The sequence below is a fragment of the Ursus arctos genome, unplaced genomic scaffold (genome assembly GCF_023065955.2).
Source record: "Ursus arctos isolate Adak ecotype North America unplaced genomic scaffold, UrsArc2.0 scaffold_16, whole genome shotgun sequence".
Lineage (NCBI taxonomy): Eukaryota > Metazoa > Chordata > Mammalia > Carnivora > Ursidae > Ursus > Ursus arctos.
This window is the reverse complement of record NW_026622830.1, coordinates 427,140-443,502: the sequence shown is the minus strand read 5'-3', so window position 1 is coordinate 443,502 and position 16,363 is coordinate 427,140. Positions and strand designations below refer to the sequence as shown.

At 48.9% G+C, this 16,363-nt stretch overlaps 1 protein-coding gene and 1 long non-coding RNA gene across 2 annotated transcripts in view; one reads left to right on the top strand and one right to left on the bottom strand.

Annotated features, from left to right (window-relative positions):
- Positions 1–249: 249 nt before the first annotated feature.
- LOC130543751 (uncharacterized) lies at positions 250–2,096 on the bottom strand. Its single transcript, XR_008959309.1, has 2 exons — positions 1,671–2,096; positions 250–1,413 (listed from the first exon to the last, which is right to left on the bottom strand). It is a non-coding gene; the product is annotated as an uncharacterized LOC130543751 (long non-coding RNA).
- A 244-nt stretch (positions 2,097–2,340) lies between these two features.
- The window catches only part of DNAJC5 (DnaJ heat shock protein family (Hsp40) member C5), a 35,948-nt gene continuing 21,925 nt past the window's right edge, over positions 2,341–16,363 (top strand). The window contains exon 1 of the mRNA XM_057312410.1: positions 2,341–2,560. The gene's annotated coding sequence lies outside the window, so the exon portion shown is untranslated. The remainder of the gene's footprint in view (positions 2,561–16,363) is intronic.

Sequence of the window (16,363 nt, the reverse complement as noted above, 5' to 3'; positions counted from 1 at the left end):
GGCAGGTAGAAGCAAGCGCATCCTTGGGAGGGGCTGCTGTTGGAGAGTAGCAGCAGCGCCTCCTTCTCCAAAGCCTCAGTTCCTTTGTCTCAAGGTGAGGACAACGAGGTCCGCCTCGCCTGGCCAAGGGGCACGGAGAGCACAGGGGCTGATGACAGCCACTGTCAGCATTTCACAGGTACGCTTTCTGTCTTATGTCCTCTGAACAGGTTGGGTTGCTTATTTATAAACACACTTGTAAGGATGAACGTTTTCTTTTTTTTTTTTTTTTAAAGATTTTATTTATTTATTTGACAGAGATAGAGACAGCCAGCGAGAGAGGGAACACAAGCAGGGGGAGTGGGAGAGGAAGAAGCAGGCTCATAGCAGAGGAGCCTGATGTGGGGCTCGATCCCATAACGCCGGGATCACGCCCTGAGCCGAAGGCAGACGCTTAACCGCTGTGCCACCCAGGCGCCCCAGGATGAACGTTTTCTATCCTCCATCTTGCTCATTTACCTTCAGGAACTATCACAAGAATTTTTTATGCTATTTTGTAGCCTTTGTATACATTTTTTAAAAAAAGATTTGACAGCAAGAGAGAGCACAAGCAAGGGGAGCAACAGGCAGAGGGAGAAGTGGGCTCCCCTCTAAGCAAGGAGCCAACTTGGGGCTTGATCCCAGGGCCCTGGTATCATGACCTGAGCAGAAGGCAGACACTTAGCTGACTGAGCCACCCAGGTGCCCCCTTTGCATACATTTTTAATAACTATACTGTTCAGGGGTGCCTGGGTGGCTCAGTTGGTTAAGCATTGGACTTGATTTTGGCTCAGATCATGATCATAGGGTTTTGAGATCGAGCCCCATGTCGGGCTCCCCACTGGATATGGAGCCTGCTTAAGATTCTCCCTCTCTCTCTGCCCGCCCCGCCCCCCCCCAAAATAAACCCACAAAACTATACTGCTCCGTTTGAGTGTGCTTACTTGTATGGTTGGGCAGGTTTTCATTTTCGTTATTATAACACCATCAAGAGCATACACTTTTTTCTGTATTCGGGAACATTTTCTTAGGAAGAATATCCCTAAAGTGGAACAACTAGATCAAGGAGGGACTCCTTAAGGCCTGGCTCATTCATTCGTGCAGCTTTCAACATAGGCTGAACACAACTTCAGTCTGATACTGGTATCAGGTCCATTTTATTCTTTCCTTCCTCCTGTGATTTTGTCCTGGGATCCTTCATCCTCTTGAATCAATAGACAGTATTAATCTGGCCTTTTCTTACTGCCTGCTTGACGTTGCAGTTTACTGACTACAGCCAGCATGATGGCAGGGAGGTGTAAGAAGAGGGCAGAGGTAGCTAGAGGTCGCAGCCTGTTGGCAAAGACCCTGGATTTTACTCCGGTGTCGTAGGAAGCCTTCGATGGCATCAGGTTTCTGTTTTAAGAAGACAACTCCGCTGAACGGAACATGCATGGCCAGTGGGCACGGTGGAAGCGAGGAGGCAGAAGCACTGACCAGAAAGATCTGTTTGGGTGGCTTCTGGATGAAAACTGGCACGTGCCAGCGTAGCAGATACAGAGCAGGCACCGAATAAACGGTAGAGCTGTTTTCGGTTATAGGGGGAGTGACAGCGAAAGCTGGCGGGCAGGCCTCCCCTCCCAGGTGGTCAACAGGATGAGCCGGAGCCCTACCTGGATAGGGAGGGAAGTGAATGGACGTTGGTCCTCCTGCTTTTCCACGCCGCTGTTTGAAGGCGATTCTGGGAGCGTGGCTGGACACTGGCGGTGGCACTTCAGTGATTGGGCAGGAAGTCCCATCCCTGAGCTCCAGGGAAGAGCAAATGCCAGTCCCTAACAGTGGCCCCAGGAAGGGGGCGTCGGCCTCCGGGTCATTTCCCGCCAACGCCCTCTCCTGTTCTTTGACGAGGACGATTACATGTTATCAGTCTTACGTAAGGCGCTGAGCAAACTCAGCTGCAACACAACGCCCCGCACTCCTCCTTTCCCGCAGCTCACCGCATCACCTGTCCGCACACCTGAGAGCACCACAGGCTTTGGCGGGAGGCTCCGCCCCCGCGGTTCGGTCCCGCCCTGGCCCGGCGGCAGGCGCTTCCGGCTCCGCGGTGTGAGCTCCGCCCACAGCTCCCGGGGCTTCCGTTCCTGGGCTGTCACTTGGGGCTCCGCCCCTGGGCTGTCGCTCGAGGCTCCGCCCACGCCAGGCGTTTCGGAGCCTCCGCTGCTGTCACTTGCGGCTCCGCCCCGCCCCCGGCCTTGAGCTCTGGGCGCGTGCGCGGCCTGCCCCGCCCGCGACTCCGACCCGCGGAGCCCACGTTCTTCCGGGGGCGCGCGCGCCTGTGCGGGTGCGTGCGTGAGCGTGCGTGAGCGTGCGCGCCCCCGCCGCCTGTGCCGGTGCTGCTCCCGCGCCCTCTGCCGCCGCTGCCCCTGCCGCCGTCGCCGCTGCCGCCGCTCGGGGTCCCCGAGACGCAGCCCCGGCTGAGGAGCGCGTCAGCCGGCTGCCCAGCAGCGCCGCGGAGCTGAGGAGCGGAGCCGCGGAACCGGCGGGCGGGCGGGCGGGCGGACAGGTGAGCTCGCGGCGGGCCCGACGGGCCTCCCGTCAGGCCGGGGCAGGCAGTGCGGGCCGCCGGGGTTTGCCGGGGGCGCGGGGTGAGGGACGAGGGCGGCGCGAGCTGAGGGAACCGTGGGGCGCGGGGCTGCGCGCCCGCAGCCGGAAATGGCGGCGACCCTCCCTCCGGGCCGGGGGGCGCAGGGCGGGGGCCGGCGGGGGAGGGAGCTTCCCCGGAGCGCCCGCTGTGGCGGCGGGGCCGGGTGGACGCTGCGGCCTGCGAAGGGGGACGGGCGGGAAGGCGCGCCCCCCGCGCTGTCCAGGCCCCGCGCGAGCCCTGGCCGGGGACGACCCGAGGGGTCTGCGCCGGCCGAGCGGTGCCAGGGTGCTCCCTGGGTCTGCAGTTGTGTCGGGACACGACCGGGTCTGGGCACAGCGCCTCTCGGAGCAGCCTGCGTTCACATGTGGGTGGGTAGGTGGGGCCGCAGTCCGGGGTGGGGGTGGGGGGTCTCACGGTCTGCGCCGAGCTCCCTCTGTCCATCCCCCATTCTGCCGGATCGCGGTCAGCTCGCGGCCTTCCCTCCGCCCCCACTGTCCCCGTGACCGACCGGAGGGTCTTTTCCTTCCTGGGCTGGGGGGTGGGGGGAGGATGGTTGAGGACCAATGCTTTAAGGGCAAGAGCCACATCATCTGGTCCCTGGGTCATTATGTTACAGCTCGGGGAATTGAAATTTGTTCCTTAACGCGCTGTAAATTAATCTTTCAGGTTAAAATCATTTGGTTTGCAAAAATAATGTTTTATCGAGGCATGATTTTGAGCATTGCTTTGTATTATACTCTTTGAGGAGACAGTATTAGGAGCTCATCTGTTCAGGTTCTAACTTGTTTGTGTTAGTGTCTGGATTAAGAGCTCCCTTTTTCATGTGCCTGAGAGATGATTTCTCAAAATTCATTCAGTTGTGTCATACAGGAAAAGGAAGCAAAAGTTTCAATTTTATTTTGTTTTTTTCAGGTTTAGGTCTGAAAGCGGATATTTTACTTGCCGGGCATGGCCTAATAGGTCCTGCGTTTGAATTGTTAGACACCTTTGTCCTTTATTAGTTGTCTACTGATAAAACCATCTTAATGCCAAAAACAGTTATATTGCCCCAGCTATTAACATGGTTCCCTAAAGGCAAAACTCTAGCCAACGCTTCTAAGACTTTACGTTCAATTATTTGCTTCTTTCTAGTTAAATATCCTGCTGAGTTTCAGGATTGAGTAATCTGCTAAACAGGAGGTGAAATTGGAAGCCAGCATTTAAGGGCTTTGGGAAACTTTATCATTTAGTGTGCGCGGTCCTCCTTTCACCTGTGTCAGGGTCCTGAGGACTCAGGGCAGCTCCTGATGGCATGTGGCCAAACCAAGAGCTATAGGAGCTGGTTCTGGCTGGCTGGCTGTGTGGCTGATCTGTTTGTGTGATCCAGCTGGCCTTGGCCCCCCAGCGGTCATTGTGGGTGCCCAGGACTGTCAGGGAGATGTGTGTTGCAGGACCCTCAGAGCCTGGCCCCCTTGGCCCTGGTCTAAGCAGAGCACCCAGGGGTTGTGTGGTGAGCAGATACTCAGGCAGGCCTATGGTGGATTCTCTGAGCCTTGCTGAGGGACTGGCTCTTCAGCTGTGGAGCCAGTGGGGCCTCTGGGATGCCTGTCAGGCCTCTCCTACTCCTCTGTGACCAGCCTTCTACCTTTGCCCTCTGACTTACCCTCCCCCTGCCACGGCAGCCTTCTTGCTTGTCTCTTAGCAAACTCGTGTGCTGTGTCCTTCAGTCTGCCCAGAACACTCACTTCCTCATCCTCACACCCCATGAGGCCAGGCCTTCCCTGACTACCCTACATAGAATTTCAGCTCGCTGCCTCCCATTTCCTGTCTCCCTTCTCTCCTTAATTTTCCTACAGCACTTGGTTATTTTTATGTGCTGTTTAATATATTTATCATATTTACTATTTTACTATGAGATGAGATCCATAGGGAGTCTGTTTCATGGGAAGAACTGTTGCTGGCACATACCCAGAAAATACTTGTTGAATCAGTGACAGAGCCTAGTGCCTCCTGTGCAACATGGTGACTTTGTCACCTGGAAGTCATCGTGAGTGAGTACTGAGCACCTAGAGGCCCTGGGTTCTGAGGGAAGTGTGTGGCCAGCCACCTGCCCTTTGAAAAAGGACAGTCAGTTAAACAATCAGAGAGGTGCTTGAGACCTCCCTCTAAATCTTTTTTGCAACTTCTAATTTAAATTATTTCAAAATAAAAAGTTTTTAAAGTCAAATCTGGTAGTAATGCTTCTAGAAATTTTGTCTTTGGTTACTCTCCTCCCTCTTCTCCCATCCCCCTCACCCCCCAGAAAAACCCCACATGCTACCCTTAATACTTGGTGACATTTGCTGATTAAGTGGATTGAGGTGGTGTAATCTGTTAGGAGAACTACATGAAGTGAGCCTCATTGCTGTGATGCTGTGCAGAAGCAGGCCGAGTCCTGCCTTGTGCCTGCAGGACCCTGGAACCCTTCACCTCATGCCCCTGTTAACTCAGAATGAGGGAGTTCTCTTGTGTTCCTAAGGATGGTTCTATTAATTACAGTGGTGTAGATTGAAAGGATTCTGTGTATGTCTTAGCCATTTTTGTTCTTGAGTCCTTCTGGCATGCAGTGGATAGGTGGCACTCTACTCAGCTGGGAGACCAGTGCCTTGCTTAGTGTCAGACTGGAACTTGAAAATTTGGGCCTTCTGTACAGTTCCCGTACTGATCGCTTACCTGACACCACCATGCTGAACCCCTAACATGCACCCTGCTGGGTGGTGCATCTTTAGAGCCTAAATGTGAGATGCTCACGTCGGTCCTGGGCTGTAGCAGAGGCTCAGTAGGTGTTTCTTGAGTAAAGGACAAAATTGCAGTGGAGCTGAGGGGTCATGATAAGATAGAATTTGTCAGAGCACCTGGGGGGCTCAGTCAGTGGGGCGTCTGCCTTTAGCTTGGGTCATGATCCCGGGGTCCTGGGATTGAGTCCCGAATTGGGCTCCCACTTTGTGGGGAGCCTGCTTCTTCCTCTCCCTCTGCCTGCCGCTCCCTCGCTTGTGCACGCATAAGCACACTCTATCTCTGTCAAATAAAGAAATAAAATCTTTTTTTCCCTTTTTTTTAAGAATTTTGTCTAAGATGGGAGCTGCTTTTAAAGTCAGGGAGTAAAATGAGCATGATATACACAGATATAATCACCCTTGAAAAGTTCTTTAACGCTCCTGTAGGGTACTCTGTACAGTTTGGGGGTGTGTAATGCTGCAGGCAAACAGTGTCTCATCCAGTGAGCGCAGCCAGTTTTCCTGTAGAGACAAGACAGACCCCTGTGTCTTCTGGGGACTGCTGTCGAGCTTGATGACCAGTCTTTGCGCAAGTGGAGAGGAGGCTCTTAGCCCTCGGTGGTGCCCTCATGAGTCTGTGGGTGCTCTGTGAACTGTGTTCAAACTACAGTATTCCTCAGCTGAGGCTTACGATGTTCTGATTGGGTCGTTAGAGCATTCCTGTGCTGCAGATGTCCCTCCTGTGGGTCAGCAGGGTCTGTGCTAGACTTTCCTCCTGAAAATGACAAGACTAGGGCTCACATGACAGGGGCCTCACTAAAATGGGGGTCACAGTATCTGCCCTGCCTGCCTGTTGGGGGAGTGTGGGGTGATAAGTGGAAGGGGGTCTCATCGACTCCTCCCTAAGTGTCAACAATGCTGGAAAATGGTAGTTCTATTTTATGAAAATGCTATGCCTTTACTGTCCTGACAGCAGGACTGTCTCTCAAATAGTGACCTGCTCTGAAGAGGATTAGCAGCTGGTCTGTTACCGGTAGCTCTGGAAGATTTAAGGATTAGATCACCAGATAACCTTCAGTTTAGATTTTGTCTTTCATCATTCCTTGCACTGATTTTGTTTGAGTACATGGTATGCTTGCAGGCATATTGGTAGGTAACACTGAAACTACAGAAATGGGAGTACAGCATCTCACTCTCTAAAGAGAAAAGTATGTAGTGAGACCAGGTGTGGGATGCCATCGTAATCTGTTTCCTCTTTTTTTTTTTTAAAGACCTGTCTGTTTAGGGACACCTGGGGGACTCAGTCAGATGGGCATCTGACTCTTGATTTCAGCTCAGGTCATGACCTCAGGGTCCTGGGATAGAGCCCCACGTCAGACTCCTCTCTCATTAGGGAGTCTGCTGGAGATTCTCTCTCTCAAATAAGTAAATCTTTAAAAAAGAAAAAAAAGATCTCTCCATTTATTTTTTAGAGAGAGAGTGCACGAAGGGGATTGGCAGAGGGAGAGAGAGAGAGAATCCTTGAGCAGACTTCCCACCGAGCTCGGAGCCCAATGTGGGGCTCCATCCCAGGACCCCAAGATCATGACCTGAGCTGAAACCGAGAGTCGGATGCTTAACTGACTGAGCCACCCAGGCACCCCTTAACTGGTTTCCTTTTTAAGGACTGAACTGTGTACATTAAAAGTTCACTTCAGGGGCGCCTGGGTGGCTCAGTCGTTCAGCGTCTGCCTTCGGTTCAGGGCGTGATCCCGACGTTCTGGGATCGAGTCCCACATCGGGATCCTCTGCTGGGAGCCTGCTTCTTCCTCTCCCACTGCCCCTGCTTGTGTTCCCTCTCTCGCTGGCTGTCTCTCTCTGTCAAATAAATAAAATCTTTAAACATAAATGAATGAATAAAAGTTAACTTCATTCCATAATCAGTGCATATTGTTCATATATCTACATAAATGATTTTTAAAACTTAGTTCTGGGACGCTTGGGTGGCTCAGTTCGTTGAGCATCTGCCTTCGACTCAGGTCCTGATCGCAGGGTCCTGGGATTGACCCCTGCATCAGGCTCTCTGTTCGGCAGGGAGTCTGCTTCTCCCTCTCACTCTCCCTCTGTATGCTTGCGTGCGCTCTGTCTCCCAAATGAATAAATAAAATCTTTAAAAAATAAAAATAGAAAAAAATAAAACTTCTGTGGCAGAAACCCAACTAATACGTTTAAATTATGTGATATATTATCAGTGATCAGTGAATGTGATGAGTGTGAATGTACCTTATTTGTCATCCTGGGCTATTTATAATTTTACTGTCTTTTAAATTTTTCTTCATTGAATGTGTGTCACCAGCAAATATGGTGGTTTACAAGATGAAATGTTCAGTCATTTGGCGTCTCCATTGCTATGTTCTCAGGACCTCTGTGCCAATTGGTTATAAAATTGCAGTCCTGGGAGTCAGAGGATTGGAATGCTGACTTGCCACCCCTATCAGCTGCGCCCCACCCTGGCTATCTCTGGGACGGCCAGCCCCTTTCTTAGAGAGCACTCCCTGCCTCTTGTCTCTTTGTCACTGGGTGGAGTGGAAATATGGTGTAGTGAAACCAACATAACCCAGTCTCCTGTCAGTCTTGTAACTTTGCATTGGTTCAAGGGCTGGGGGCTGGATTGACAGTCTCAGTAGAATGGCAGCAAGGGGGCTGGAAGTGCACAGCCCCAGCTAAATTGCAGACACTGGGCAGGAGGGGCTGGGCTCTGCAGAGCAAGCATGTGCTGCTGCCTGGCTATTTTTTTCCCCTGTCTATTATTGGAAGGGATTAGCGGCATAGCAAATGTTTGATTTTTAGCTAGCAGTCCCATTGAATTTTTCTTATTAAGTAGGAGTGTCTTTTGTAAGAGGGTGTTTCTCTAAGATAAATAATGAAAAATTTCTAAGTCAAACAGTACAGACTGTAATTTTTGCCATATATTACAAAGTTTATATTCTCTGTGGCAGTGTGTGTCTTTTCCTCTTCACTCACATGAGAGCTTAACATTTTACATTTCGGTGCTCATTAAGCTACTGCTGTAGGGTTTGATAATAACATCTCAGATTTATTTATTTTTTTTTTGGCCAGTTGCAGTAAGTTGTGTTGTGTTAAGAATTTAGTTATAAATAAAATGGGTTTAGATATAAAAGGACTTTTAAAAGTACATAAAACCATTCAATACCTGTTTTTTAACTTAAAAAGAAGTTGTGTTCTGGGTAAAGATTTTTGCTGGATGTATTTATCTTGTACTTTGAGTCATGAAGCTCCTCACATCTAAATCTAAAGCTCAGAATTTTTTTTTAAGATTTTATTTATTTATTTGAGAGAGAGAGAGACAGCCAGCGAGAGGGAACACAGGCAAGAGGAGTGGGAGAGGAAGAAGCAGGCTCCCAGCGGAGGAGCCTGATGTGGGGCTCGATTCCAGGACTCTGGGATCACGCCCTGAGCCGAAGGCAGATGCTTAACGACTGAGGCAGACGCTTAACGACTGAGCCACCCAGGCGCCCCATAAAGTTCAGAATTTTTAAATGGAATCCAATAGTTCAGTTTTATTTTGAGATGAAGCTAGGAAGTCTACAATTTAGGGATGACAGTTTTCTGTGAAGTATTTCTTACCCTGTCCAAGCAAAGTTGACACTGTTTGAAACGGTATGTTTTTTCATGGAATTCACTTAGAGGACTCCCCCCCCCCCCCCCCCGCCCATTGATCCCAGCTGTTGTTTGCGAACAGAACAGGCCGGTGTACTTAATGCACAGTGGCGGTAATTCCCAGGACAGCCTTGCAAGGTAGCTCTTTTCCAGTTTGGTAGATAAGGAAACCGACAGTTCCATACTTTGTTGAGTATAAAAGGTATGGTATTGAAGAATAAGCACAAATAATGCTGTCACATGTTAGAGTGACAGCCTACACAGTTTACACCTTCTAAACTGCTGTGCTCTGTTGCACCATCCTGCCTGGTTGGGTAAGCCTAACTGATTGTTACCAACAGCACCCTTCCTGGTGTGTGTCTTCCCACACTTGTTTCATCTGCCTCTGCTTTTTCTTTCAGAAAAATGTACCGATGGAGGGGGCACCTGGGGGGCTCAGTCGGTGAAGTCTGCCTTCAGCTTGGGTCATGATCCCAGGATCCTGGGATCGAGTCCCACGTCGGGCTCCTTGCTTAGTGGGGAGCCTGCTTCTCCCTCTGCCTCGGCCCCTCCCCTGCTTGTGCTCGCTCTTGCTCTCCCACTCTGACAAATAAATAAAATCTTGAAAATAAAAATGGATTTTTTTTTTAAGTTTAAGAGGTAAAAAGAAAACACCTTTTACGTCTAAAAAGTATGCAACAGGGGCGCCTACTGAGCACAGACAGAGCCTGATGCAGGGCTTGATCTCACGACTCTATCGCAACCTGAGCTGAGACCCTGAGATCACAACCTGAACCGAAATCAGGAGCCAGACGCTCAACCAGCTTAGCCACCCAGGCGCCCCATTGTAAACATTGTCTATATATTTGTTTTTATTTTAAAAATACAGTAAAGGGTTTTAACATAGTATCTTATTCAGATGAGGCTTCATGCATGAGAAAGTAATTTGTGCTTAGGGTTAGGGACAGATTGCTCCCATTTGTGAAACAGGGAACTGAGGATCAAGTTTTACAGCAGTTGGGGATGGCAACCCCACCGATTCCCAGCAGAGTGACCTCGAGTAGATTCCTCCATGTTTCTGAGCCTCAGTCTTCTCATCTGTAGATTGGAGATTGTACTAGTAATAACTGATATAGTGTATAAGGCCCCGTTACAAGCACTTCACACGAGCTAGGTCGCAGACGTACCAGCTAGACTATTTCCATTCCCATGGGGCAAAGGGGAGGTAGAGATGTTGAGTAGCTTGCCCAGGTTACTGAGCCCATGAGTGGCTGAGCCAAGTTCCAGCCCTGGCAGGTGACCTCAGAGCTGCCCTCCCACCACCCGCTGGACCAGGTGCCTGTACAACAGACTTCTTAGGAACATCTGGTGGTGTCCAGGGCATGTGTGGCTCTAAATGCCTGTACATGGTAAGCACTCCCGAAACTAGCTGCCGTGTTGGTATTAAGCAGGTTGTACCAGCCTTCTGTTCTGAGGTACACGCATATATTTTGACACTCACTGCCTCTGACCCCGGGCATCTCTTGCAGTTGGGTTATCAGCACCGTGTACTTGGTTTCATTCTAGATTTGTCGGGATAGTTTGATTCTGGTCATGGCTGCAGGAAGGGATCACGCTGAAGCCTTGTCCATCTTACTTCATCAAAGGCTGGCCATCTTCCCAGGGGACTTTCACACACCAGTAGGAACCACAGTACAGGGAAATCATGCCATTTCCAGCAGGTGTGTTTGGGGTGTGTTCCTCAGAAGACACTGGGCCTCATCTGTCACATTTTATGAACTCTTACCCAGTGGGCTTTAGAAAATTCTTCCTGGCAGGCATTCACTTGGTTGCCCGTCACTTTCTGCCCTTTCTGCCACGATACAAAGTATCTCTGGGCTCTGCATGCTGATTCTTAACACCCAGTCTGCAGAGAGCCTGGTGCCTACCTAGCTTGAAAAATACCTGTGACTTTATTAGCCTGAGATTCTAGGTGTTGTGAGGTTAAAACATCAACAACCAAAAATCCCTAATGCTCATTAGTTTTATGAGAAGTATTTTGTCTTCCACTGTCAGGTTCATGTTTAGATTTGGGAATATATTAAGGTTTTTTGGAAACTTGGTCATAAGTAATGGTTCTGTCCTAGCATCTTTTTCTCCAGCAGCGTGCACGGAGGAGTACTGCCGTCTCCAGTGGTGCGGGGGTGGAAAAGTCATGTTCTGGGTGCGAGAGTTCTAGCTTGTTTCAGGCTGGTTTGATACAGGGGGATTAGAAGCTGTTAGTGCCGAGCTGCTGTCCTACTCCTCGGCCTCATTTTGTGTCACCCAGATTCATTTCCCTGTTGTTGGCACCTCAGAGGGCAGCGGCAGAAGTGGTGGGCTTTTGTTAGAGGACACATTCTTTCCCAGATCGGTCCAGAGGTAACCTCCATTTTGAGGAATAAGTTTTTGAGAATATATAAACATACATTTATTGTGATTTTGCTCATTTCTGACCTCCTTTTCCTTTTAACTCACTGTATCCTCAGCATCAGTTAAAAAAAGAAAATTCTTACTTGGTTTCTGGACTTAGTTGTGACTGATAATAGTAATTCCACACACGTTTACTGAACGCCCTGCCGGGACTTGGGGCAGTTGCTCAGTCCGTAAGTTAGAAGGGCCTTGGGGGGGTGTTCTTGCGTTTTAGCAGTCACAGTTCTACAGTTGGGGAAACCCGAGGTTCTGTGCAGGATGTGGCTCTGGGCTGAGTCTTTGCTCTCCTTCCTCAGATACCTGTCTGCCGCAGCCTGTGGCCCTTAGTCTTGTTGCTCCGTCTCTTGTGAACCCTGAGGGCAGGGTGTTCACCTTCTCTGCTATCGGAGTACACGGATGCTCTTCTTTGTGACTGAGCGTAGGGCTCATTGTGGGGAACTCGCTGTTCTTCCTGTGCTTCGGATTTAAACCCGCTGCCTCTCTTGTGCTTTGATGATTGGCGGGGAGGTCGTCCTCAAGTGACTGTTTTACTCTTTTTATTCTCCTTAAGGCTCGGCGTCATTGTTGCTTTTTATTCTTCTTAGAATTAGGAGGCGAGGTAAAATCTTCTGGGGTTCCTATATGTCCAGTGACTTTAGGAATTCTTTACATTGGAAATTCATTCTCAGTTAGGGATAAGTACAGAAGGCTCTGTGACATTGGCATCATCTCTTGTTTCCCACATTCGTTGTCTCTTGCTTAGAATTTCTCCGGATATATAAACAGAGTTAATTGGTACCAGTTCTCTTTTGCAGTATATTGATTTCTTTTCCTTTCAGAATAGGTAACAGATTCAGAGTTAGACATGCAGACATTGGTTCTCTGAGCCTCCTCACTGGGTTCTGAGTCTCTGCAGCACTGGTGCTAGGGGCCCTCCTTTGCCTGAGGTAGGTGCTCCAGACCCACCTGCTTCTTGAATGTTCTTTGCAGTACATTATTACCTGGCTCATCACAGATCTTAGAGGAAAATTCCTGGGCTTTGGAACACCCATTATATTTCTTTTCTTTCTTTCTTTTCTTTTTTTTTTAACGTGTTATTTTTTTGAGAGAGAGATATCACGTGAGCATGTGTGCGCGTGGGGGGGGGGGCAGAGGGAGAGGGACAGGCAGGCTTCACGGGGCTGAGATCACAACCCGAGCCGAAACCAAGAGTTGGATGCTCAACCAGCTGAGCCCCCCCAGGCGCCGCTATTGTGTTTCATTTTTTAGTATTTTTATTTTTAGCAGTTTTTATTCGATAGGGTTAGGTCCAGAGTGCATGAGGCAAAGCAGCAGTACCCTTCCCAGACTTCACCCTTCCTTCCCAGAGGTGTTTGCTGGTGGTCGCCGATCACTCTCACGCTGTGCCACGCCACGCCACTGTTTCCGACTGGTCACCTGGCAAATTTCCTGCACCTTTTGTCCCAATCAAGGCAGCAGCAGCTTTGCCTCCTGTCCCCACTCTGGGCAGTTCCTGTGCGCTCACACTGTGACTTTGTCTCGCTCCGTCACCAGCACGTGGTGTTTGTCTCCCCTTAACCTAAGGGTGTCAGCGTTTCTTTCTGTCCTTCCCTTCTCATTTTACTCCAACTTTTGTTGTCTGTCCTTTTACCTTGCCGTCAAGGTGTGACCATACAGTTGCTTGTCTGTAAGTTTATCTTTGAAAATCTGTAAAATGGTTACGTTATTTCCACTTGTGAAAACAATGTTTATCATAGAGCCAGGGTCTTCTTGTTCTCTGATTACATGTTCTTTCTAGAGTAGTGCCCGCTCCCTGTCAGGGTTCCAAATAGCCATTTTTTTTTTTTTACACTATTAACCTTTTTCTTGGCTTCTATATTTTCAGATTCCCATCAGATGGTGCATTATCTTTGTTGCCTGGAACTTCCATTTGGGCATTCTGTCTTCCTGCCCCTGGCCAGACAGTGGCTCCTGAGGCTGCCTGTCCAGCCACGATCCTGGTTTGACCCACAGTAGATAGAGAGGCTGGAGACTGCTGCATGGCAGCCATAGAGGCCTCTGCATCTGGGAGGAATACCCCCAGAGATAGTGAGACAGAAGCCCGTGGTGTGACTTCATACTTCTTCATGCCTTCATTGCTGAATGACAGCACCTAGTCTGCAGGCTATAAAGCCTGGGCTTGGGGGACACACGGAACAACCCTGTCTGCGCACTGAGGAGATGTGGCTCGCGGGGCTTACCTTGCGATTGCTTTTCAAGTCCTCCTCGTCCTCATACCAGTCACTTGTATTAAAACACACTTGTTTTCAGTAGCATTATCTAATGATTTGTGTGGAAAATTCCAAAGAATTTATAGCTTTTGTAAAGTGAGGCTGCCTCAGATAAGTTCAGAGGTTTTTGAATAAAGTATACTGAGAATGGAACAGAATAGGGACTCCCCCAAATAGACCTCATGTGGGATTTTGCAGTAAGCTGGAGGCACCCTGCAGGTCTCGGGGAAAGACAAACCATTTCCGGGGGGTGGGGGAGGTCTGGGACTTGAGGCTCTGGGTGAAGCTGGTCTTCGTCTCTTGCCACACCCATATTAACTCCAGATGAAACAGACCACCTGCGATGAAAACCTTTAGAAGAAAATATAGGAGAATTTACTTTTGGCTTTGGGATTGAGAAGGACTTTTGAACAAAAGCAAAAAGGAAACGGATGATCAGTTTGCAAAGATTTGGTGCATTCAGTTACATAAAATTAGGAATTTGTGAGATCTGTTGCACAAGGGTGCATAGAGTTAACAGCACTGAAGTGTGCACTGAACAGTGGTTAAGATGATAAATTTTATGTTTTTTTACCACAGTAGAAAAATTTAAGAACTCATGTTCATAGAAGACACCATGTTAAATGAAAAGAACTGTGAAGTAGGTGAAGACGTTTGTTGCGTTCATAGTCAGTAAAAGATTGGTGTCCTGGAGACAAGTCCCGTAGCCCCTCGGGCACTGACCACAGTCGCACCACCAGTGGGCCGATGGAAAGCACTGCCCTCCGCTGTCCACACGTGATGAGGACTCAGGCCGAGCAAGGTGTCATTCTGCGCTGCAGATGGGTGCAAACTAAACTCAGAAGTCTGGCAGTGCCCATCACTTGGGGGGCAGGGGGCAGTGGCAGGTAGGGTGCCGAGTGGTGCGGTCCTCTGGGGGCAGGTGGCGTCCCTCACCCAGTAGAGACTGCCAGTTCCCTGGGACCCTAAGGTCCACTTCCAGGTATACTCCTAGCAGCAGTTCTTCCGAAATGGTTGTGGTGAAGGACCAGATTTTCTTTAATTTCCAGTCTGTCGAAGACAGATAATGCTTTTGTAAACTACAATGAAAATGAGTGACTAGAAAAATAAATGACAAAACATAAAATACAAGCCCAGATTTTTTCTTCTCTTTTATTTTTAAAATGAACATACAGTAAGCTTGACCTCTCCCCTTTTTTTGGATGTACAGTTCTTTGAGTTTAATACACGCAAGTTGGTGTAAGCATCACCGTACTCAGCATGTGGAGCTCTCCCTCCCAGCCCCTTTTCAGGGGTCAGGGCGTGAACCCTTGGAGACTGGCCTCTCAGCACAGCGTTATTGAGTCATGTGAGTTGTGTCCACAGGGCTTCGTTCCTCTTTGTTAGAAACTCAAGGTCTTTTTCTGGAGAGGCTGCCCCTTTTTGCGTCCCACCAGCAGCGTGAGGATTCTAGTCATTGCTAACCCTCATCAGCCCTTGGTGTGTTCCGGTTATTTTTTTTAGCCATTCTCGTAGGTGCGTAGTGATACTGTAGTTTTAATTTGCTTTTCCCAAATGAATAAAGATGTTGAGTATCTTTTCCTGTGCTTAGCTGCTGTTGCTGTAACAGTTTGTGAACTCTTGCTGTCAAGTTCTGCAAATATCGCTAAGCCTAAGCCGGCTGGCACTGCCCTAAAAAAACTTGCACACCAGGAATTGCTCAAGATTGTTCAGAGCAGCATTGTGATAGCAAACCCTGGGAATGTCCCCAGCATCCTTCAGTGGAAGGATGGATTGATAAATTGTGGTCTTTTTACAGACTGGAGTTTATCCAGTACTGGAAACGAAGTATGGCTGCACGTAGTGATGTGGGTCCTAGAGACATACGGAGTTTCAAAAGCAAGTCCTAGAAGGTTACATATAGTGTTAGGCCATTTTTTTAAGTTCAAAAAGTTGAAACTAAATAATGGTTAGGGAGAAACCTATGAGGTAATATTTTAAAGCAAGAGAGTCATAAACATTAATTCAGGGTAATGTATATGGAAAGAACACAGGAAGCTTCAAGATTGTAATTTGCAAGTTTTTAATTTGAAGGATGGGATTGTGGTGTTTATCGCTATGCATTATAAGTTATGTATTCCGCAGGTGCCTGGGTGGCTCAGTTGCCTAAGCACCCAACTCTTTTTTTTTTTTTTTTTTTTTAAAGATTTTATTTATTTATGTGACAGAGAGACAGCCAGCGAGAGAGGGAACACAGCAGGCAAGTGAGAGAGGAAGAAGCAGGCTCCCAGCAGAGGAGCCCGATGTGGGGCTCTATCCCGGAACGCCGGGATCACGCCCTGAGCCGAAGGCAGACGCTTTAATGACTGCGCTACCCAGGCGCCCTAAGCACCCAACTCTTGATCGCTGCTCAGGTCTTGATCTCCAGGGCATGCGTTCAAGCCCCACATTGGGCTCCACACTGGGCGTGCAGCCGACTTACAGTGTGTGTGTGTGTGTGTGTTCCATATAGTCCATTCCATCTATCAAGTATTACATAAAAAATACTTAGAACGAAAATAGCTTTCCTTTTAAAATGTCTTCAAATCTGTTCTTCCAAAGTTGGGGCATGCTTCAATTTTTCCCCTAACAGTAGGTTGAATTCAACAGCAGCGTTTTAAAACCTGTGC